Genomic DNA, 8,460 nt, shown 5'->3' with positions numbered 1-8,460 from the left:
GCATGAAATTCGGCTTTTATTTTGAAAACGCAGATTTTTATTTGGCTTGCTGTCGTTGCTGTTTTCGTAGGTGCAAGCTACCTGATGACGCGTTACGTTTTGGACTCGCATTGCGATTAGTCCCGCCTCCTGCGCGAGGATTGGCTGGCACGATCACGCCTTCGTCATGAGAACCACACTCAGAGAGCTGCTCGCGACCAGCCAATCCGTTGCGAGGAAGCGGAACGGTGTTAGCCAATCGCAGCGTTGGAGGCGGGATTTATCCGAATACGGGTCGGGGAGATAAAATGATAGTGCTGCGGCTGAGCGGAGGGAAATGTCGGTGAGTGGCGGAGGCTCAGGTGTCTCTGCGGGGCCGTGGACGGGATTTCTGTGAGGTTGTTGGAGTTTGGTGTTGGATTAAGCGGGTTTACAGGCGCGCTGAGCGGACTGACAGAGCGCTGGAGTCGGTGACACCGGAGCAGAAGAAGGGGAGAGATTTGCATAGCCAAAGCGCTGAGAGCGGACAGTCCGGACGTGGAGCTCTGCGCTGGGGCTCACAGTGTTGCTGATAGGGCTCACCACGGAGCTCTGTGCTGGGGCTCACACTGCACCTGGTAGGGTTCGACTTTCTTTCTTTTCTGCTTCTTCCGAAAACTCTACAAAGCTGTAATGTCAGGACACACACACACACACACAAATGTTGATGATGTGGCCATGGAAACACTTCCTGACAGCTCCATGGTGATCGCGCGCGCACTCATACATTCTTTTTATACACACACACACACTATATATATATATATATATATATATATATATATATATATAAATCTTCCATTCTTCCATCTATTAAAAAAATGTGTGTGTGTATATATATATATATATATATATATATATATATATATATATATATATAAAATATATGGAAGATTTATTTATATAAAGGGGGATATATATATATATATATATATATATATATATATATATTATATCCATCTCCAAAATTGTCTCGGTGACCCCAAACTTTTGAATGGTAGTGTATAATTTTATTTATATATATAATTATACACTACCGTTCAAAAGTTTGGGGTCACCCAGACAATTTTGTGTTTTCCATGAAAAGTCAAACTTTTATTTCCCACCATAAGTTGTAAAATGAATAGAAAATATAGTCAAGACATTTTTCTGGCCATTTTGAGCATTTAATCGACCCCACAAATGTGATGCTCCAGAAACTCAATCTGCTCAAAGGAAGGTCAGTTTTATAGCTTCTCTAAAGAGCTCAACTGTTTTCAGCTGTGCTAACATGATTGTACAAGGGTTTTCTAATCATCCATTAGCCTTCTGAGGCAATGAGCAAACACATTGTACCATTAGAACACTGGAGTGAGAGTTGCTGGAAATGGGCCTCTATACACCTATGGAGATATTGCACCAAAAACCAGACATTTGCAGCTAGAATAGTCATTTACACCATTAGCAATGTATAGAGTGGATTTCTGATTAGTTTAAAGTGATCTTCATTGAAAAGAACAGTGCTTTTCTTTCAAAAATAAGGACATTTCAAAGTGACCCCAAACTTTTGAACAGTTGTGTGTGTGTGTGTATATATATATATATATATATTAGTTAAGAGCCTTTATTTAACTTGGGTCCAAATTACTCAATTCTGATTGGTCAATCAATGAGGGCTTTTTTTTTTTTTCCCCCTTAACACGGGGCTGTATTTCTGAAATGCTATTGGCTAGTTCATTGCTTGGTTACGGTTCCAAAAATGAGCAAATTTTGTCAACAAAATGGTTTTTGTAAAGAAGTTCCAATAAAACTTTTTTTTTTGTAAACCGCTTTTAAAATCCTCATGTCATGATGAAAGACACTTTAGAAACTGATTCAAATGTGCAAGATTGGTTCAGAAACCGTGAATGACATATATGTTGTGAACTTGAATGGCTTCCGAAGTATGACTTTGGCCCTGTGTATCATAAAGAAGTAATCGTATGGTTCCTCATAAAATTAAGGATCGATTTCATTCCTGATTTTCAAAGTTTTGAAATTGCCCTCGTCGCAACTTCGAAATCAGTCGTGAAATTAATCCTTAATTTTGCTCTGCCCCATACAATTACCTGTACTTATCAGTAATTAATGTTTCTGACAATTCTTTTCCCTCTTACTGATGCAGTGAGTAGCTTTTCATTTCTTTAAAAAAATAAATCATGTTGGAAGATGTGTCCTGTAGTCATGGAAACAATATTGTGTTTCAGAAGAGTCAAATTATTGTCCTGCATCAAGTGGCAAAAAAAAAAAAAAAAGACTGACATTGGGTTTAGAACTGTCCAATGTATTATTAAAACCTGGAAGGATAGTGATGAACCACCAACTTTGTGGAAAAAATGTGGTTGGAAAAAGATCCTGACTGACCATGATCAGAGATCACTGAAATGCTTGGTGAAGTCGAATTGTAAAAAAATCGACGGTAGCTGTGTTTTAATAGTGAAATTAAGAGCATTTTCACACTTCCAGTGTGTCGAGAACTCGCAGGATTGGGACTAAACAGCGGTGTGTCCATAAGAAAATCACCTTTTCGAGAGATTAATCCGAAGAAAAGGCTTTAATTTACTAGAGAGGATAAAGATTGGCCCCTGGAGCAATGGGGGGAAAAAAGTCATGTGGTCTGATGAGTCCAGGTTGACCCTATTCCTGAGTGATGGGCGTGTCAGGTAGAGCCCTGCACTCCCACGGGAGTCCCGCAGGACTCGCGGGACCCGCCGCAAAGCAGTGTGGCGCGGGACAAATTTTGAAAGCTCATTGCGGGCGCGGGCGGGACCGGAAGTGCACATATGCGCGCGGGAGTGGGAGTGCACATATGTGGCGCGGGCGGGAGCGGTGATAAGTTGCAGTCCCGCTAACTAAAAATGTGTTTGAAATAAAATGTATAAATTATTAATTTATGTCTATCATATATAATTTGTGCTGGATATTTTATTTGGCATTAATAAAAACATTTTAAGATACCTAAATTTGCAGAGAGAGTCAGATTGAGTGAGGAATAGCATCTTAAATTTGCCATTGATCACCCTAACGGGAAATCCTTTGATCACTCTAATGACTCGCAGTTCACATCCAGCTAGCAAGAGAACCATGAGTGACGTGATTTACTGCTTGCGTTAGTCTACAACTTTAATCAGAGAGACAGGTTACACAGTGACGGTAGGCTTGACTCAATGCTATCCCAGAAATCCTTCCTGTAATATGCAAATTTGGCTGTCCAATCAGAGGCAGCCAAATTTGCATATTACAGGAAGGATTTCTGGGATAGCATTGAGTCAAGCCTACCGTCACTGTGTAACCTGTCTCTCTGATTAAAATTGTAGACTAACTCAAGCAATAAATCAATTCACTTCTCTTACTAGCTCTGCTTTGCAATAAAAAACAAAAAAAACCCACCATTGCTACAAAGCAAGCCCATTCACTTTTTTTATGCTGATCAGAGAATTACAATGGTTTCTCATATGATAAAAATGTGTGATTCGTGATTAAATATTTTAATCGTTTGACAGCACTTATTATTATTAGAGACAGTACATGCTGAATTCCGAAACAAGGTAAATAATAACAACGTGGGCTGTAGATATTTATGCTGAAATCCACTCAAAGTAGGGGGCGGGGCACCATCACGCTGTGTCAAGACAAGAACTTTCCTGAGAAATAACGCGAACGTCTGCATCATGCGGGATTTGCGGGCGGGAGCGGGACTGAAAATCATAATTCTTTGCGGGCGGGAGTGGGACTGCACAATGCGGGCGGGAGCGGGACTGAAAAAATCCGACCCGCACAGACCTCTAGTGTCAGGGTAAGAAGGGAAGCGCATGAAGCGATGCCTCTGTCATGCGTAGTGACCAGTGGCAGTGTTATGATCTGGGGTTGCTTCAGTTGGTCAGGTTGAGGCTGAACGTTATGGGGCAATAAAATGAAGTCAGCTGACGACCTGAATGGACTGAATTATTCAGTAGGTTATCGCCACATCAATGGATTTTAAAATTTTTTTTTTCTCTCCTGATGGCACGGGCATAAAATTAGGGCTCAGATTGTGAAAGAGGGGTTCAGGGAACATGACAAATCATTTTCACGCGTGAATTGGCCTCCACAGAGTCCCAACTTTAACCCCGTTGAGAATCTTTGAGATGTGCTGGAGAAGACTCGATGGGTCAAGTCTACCATAGTCAAGAAAAGATCCAGAACTTTGAATGGAAATAAATACTGCGCTGTTGCATAAGTTTGTTGGAACAATGCCCAAGCAAGCAAATAAATAAATAAATAGTCAACCTTAACATGTCGTTTATTAATATTTGTATGTCAGCATGCAGTTTTAAATAAATGTTCATGTGTTCCAGAACATTACTAAATGTGAAAAAGATATTCCTTTCTTTTTTTTAATATATTTTTCATATTTTACATACATTATGTATAGAGTAACATACTCTTTTTGTTAATATACAGAGGAGGCATATAATATTTGTGTGTGTGTGTGTGTGTGTGTTTTTGTTTTTTTTTTTTAATTTTTTTTTTCAAATTTATGAGTGCATTGCATGGGCGATTTTTCTCACCAGAGCAGACGTCACAAAACATTAATCGTAAGGGTGCCAATAATTTTGAACCCATTGTTTTGTCGAAATAGCTTTTTTTTATATAAAGTACTTCAGTAAACTATATGTTGTTGCTGTGTGTGTGAACTCAAAATATCATTCTTGCACATGAATTTTGGATTATTTTCATGGAGCGTTCCAATAAATTTGGACAGCACTGCATAGAACGAAAGGTCAGATATTAACACTGATAACAAACAATAACCAAAACAGCTGCTGAGTCATGAGAGCTCATAAATCACTTCAAATCTAATCATCATTCCAGAGTTTATTACACACTTGATCTCGTTAATGAGTTCATTACTCATTAATAACGTCAGTCAGGTGTGGTCCATTGGGACTGTTTGTAAACGTCAGGGTTGGATATTCCTGACCTACATTATACCGTTTCCGTTCATTAATTCATTTGTTCATCTATACCGCTGAGCCATTGTGGGTCGCGGGAAAGCTGACATTGGGTGAGAGACAGGGTTCAACCTGAACACTAGTCCGCTGCGGGGCGAACACACGGAGACAGACGGATATTCACACCTCATATTCAGACACATGGACATTTTTTTAGAGTTGACCTAATCCACATGTCTTTGGACTGTGGGAGGAAACCAGAGCACCTGGAGGAAACCCACACAGACACGAGGAGAACATGCAAACTCCACCCAAAGGAACACTCTGCTCGACTAACCGTGGAAGCGTCAGCGCTAATAGTGCACTGTACCACCATGCCACGTAATACGCATGTTATTTACCAGCTGGGAGGTCCGTATGGTGAAATACCGTAACCGAGGTCTTGAAAGTACTGAGCGAGGCCCTCTGGGCCGAGGTCAGTATTCAAGGCCGAGGTCACGGTATTTCACCATACGTACCGACCTTAAGCTGGTAAATAATATATTTTTTTCTTTACCAAATTCTAACAGAAAACGAGAGCGCCCGAAAGGGAAAACCAAGCCGAGCCGCCATTTTGAATCCTCATTCACGGCTGTAATGCAAATGGCTTCCTCCTCGGCATACAAGTGCACTTCATGGCAGGAAAAAAAACTACATTTTGCTGCCTATGTAGTCCCCTATTTTATACGAAATTGAGTCATTCAGGATTCAGCCATGTTTTTGCTCGGCGTTAGCAACAGTTAGAGGTTTTTAGCTTTCTCCTGAAGTGTTTTCTTTTATTTCTTCTTCCTCAGGGTAGTAAAACTCGCTTTCGCTGTGAACACTGTCGTTATCGCTATCTATGATGTAAAATTAATTCTCCTGAGAAATGCAAAAATAAATGTTGACTACAAATTGCTACCATGTTTGTTGTTGTGAATGAGCGAGTCGCCGGAGGTCCGTAACTGGGGTCCATACCATAGGATACGGACCTGCTCGCCAGCCAATCAGAGCACAGGATTTGATGGAAACCGGACCGCGAAGAAAATATTTCTAATGTGCTCTGAGAGGGATATAATCAGTGCCGGGGTTTTTCCTGAGTCAAAATTGGTCTGTTGTATGAAGTTCCAGAGACTTTTATGGAAGAAAATTTCTCTGATTTACCTGATCGGGTTCTTGTTATGGCTTATGATTAGCCATGCACCTTCGACGATTGTTCAAGAAGATTTATACTCAATGTTTATGCAAGGTGGCCACTGTGTGTATCCTGTGGTTGTTTGGCACGTCACTTGTGTGCTTTCTCAGAAATTATTGTATGATCATGTTGTGCAATACCAATGTCAATAGTAGGGGCAGTATAGCATCATGTGACACTGTGTGCACAATATGCTAACCAGGCTTTCGTCTAAACCGGGGAACAGGGGCGCTGCACCCTCTTACTCTCGGCGTGTGCCCCCTTACCGAAATGCAGATTGAACCCCAAGTCACATATGCTACGGCACAACATGCAGTCTTTCTCAAAACGATCTTTTCTCCGTGAAAACATCCCAGCAACACCACGTGACAATGTGTCTGATCATCAAATACGTTATAATTACTCCAAAAATATTCCAATCATAATAGATACACTGCCAGACGGTGCAAAAACAATCCGAATTGGCGTTTTCCAGACTGAGGAGCCATGTTGTTTAGTTGTTTACTTGTCGTGGCTAATCTTGCGAGATTTGACATGGGTTACATACAAGGTCAGCTGACTTGTAGAGCGAGATTTCTCGAGACTGAATGACCTTTCGCCCACCGGCGCGGGAGCTTTTGACAGAAGGAGTTCGCGAGTTGTTTTTGTTGACACTTGGGCATTTAAAGATGTCATCCCGCGGCATGAAGCGGAAGAAAGCCAAAGACTGTCCGGGGCAGAAGATGATTACTTCTTTCTTTTTCAATGTTGACAGACAATTTGTTACAATTTCCCTCTCAGATAGCCTCAATGTCCCATTGTAGCCTCAATTTTTCAAAGGCTTCGCATGGCGGAGGGGGGGACAGACAACTGGCACCATCCCCCCCCCAGTCGCTTCGCTCCCTCGCCATGGTGAGCGCCCTCATACTAAATTTTTCTAGAAAAACCCTGCTAACATCATGTTTCAAATCGCGCACTTGTACAATACTACTCTAGACCACGACTGAGTACTCCAACGGTTAAGTTTTCCTGTGATACAACCCCAATTCCAAAAAAGTTGGGACACTTTTGGTGTAAAACAATGCTATAATTTGCAAACCGTGGAGACCCTGTATTTCACTGAAAAATGGTACAAAAACCATGTTCAAACTGAGATTTTTTGTTTTTTGAAAAATGTATGCACACTTTGAATTGGATGTTAGCAACACGTTTCAGAAAAGTTGGGACGGGGCAACAAAAGGCTGAAAGTTGTGTTATGCAGGGGGGAAACTAACCAAAAAACATAATTTGGTTAATAGAGATCTTGCAGTCACGTGACCGGAAAGTACACAACCGCCATCTTGTCGGTCAAAAACACCGCTGAATACTGCTGCACTCGTGTACAGAATGGATCAATTTCAACCGACGGACTACACGGCTCATTTTTCTAATGAACAGATAACTAGATATATGTCTAAAATAAACGATCTACAGATTAGTGACCCTTATGGCTTACCGGACGGAGTTTTCACGACTGGATTTTGAACTGCCAGCGGAATACCCGGACGTGTATAATTACCTCATTAACTTTCTCTCGCTGTTCAGTGGTGAAGCACTGCGTGCTTATAAATCTCTGGACAGTTATCTTTACAGAAATTCAGGATTTGTCAGCGACTCAGATGTGGCATCTTGTAAACAAGAATCCTCATTGGATGGGTAAGTCACTTAAGTATTGAGTATAGCACTGACCAGCCGATTATAGAATAAGGTAATTCCAGCTGTAATTCCAAATAATCCGTCTTGTTTACATGGATCTGGCGTTGGAGAGGTAGAGGCTTGGCAGTGGAGATTTGAGTGGCTGTTTTCTGAGCTTAGTCAACAGGCCGGCTCTGCAGCCTCGCTTTTGCTTCCGCTCCCGGCGCCGCCTCCTTCACTTTGCTTCCGATAACAATCCACGGAGACCCCGCTGGTCTCGCTATCTCGTCCGGAATGTTGTGCATGCGATGGAAATCGCTACAAACCGTCATTTTTCTGCTGGAAACCAATGTCCAGTAAGTCCATACGGTTGTAGTGGATATTGAAGTCCGTTACAGACGAACAACACGCAAAATTACACACAAAAAACATAAACGTACACAGGTAGGGAGAGCTTGTAGCCGCAGCCGTTGTAGTAGAATTGTATATAGTAGGGTTTTCCAGAAGAAAAGGTAGAAGTAAAAGCAGAAGTAGAACCAGAAGTAGAAGGCAGAATATGGCGTTTGACCGACAAGATGGCGTCTGTCACAATCTGGATCGGCTGTGACGTCACATGCAAGTGCT

General features: G+C 41.6%; 1 protein-coding gene across 1 annotated transcript in view; it reads left to right on the top strand.

Annotated features, from left to right (window-relative positions):
* The first annotated feature begins 283 nt into the window (after positions 1-283).
* LOC132892040 (hyccin 2-like) overlaps positions 284-8,460 on the top strand; it is a 216,987-nt gene continuing 208,810 nt past the window's right edge. Inside the window, exon 1 of the mRNA XM_060930361.1 lies at positions 284-596. The gene's annotated coding sequence lies outside the window, so the exon portion shown is untranslated. The remainder of the gene's footprint in view (positions 597-8,460) is intronic.

Source organism: Neoarius graeffei, chromosome 9, assembly GCF_027579695.1.
Source record: "Neoarius graeffei isolate fNeoGra1 chromosome 9, fNeoGra1.pri, whole genome shotgun sequence".
NCBI classification, from domain to species: Eukaryota; Metazoa; Chordata; class Actinopteri; order Siluriformes; family Ariidae; genus Neoarius; species Neoarius graeffei.
This window is presented reverse-complemented; position numbering and strand designations above follow the sequence as displayed.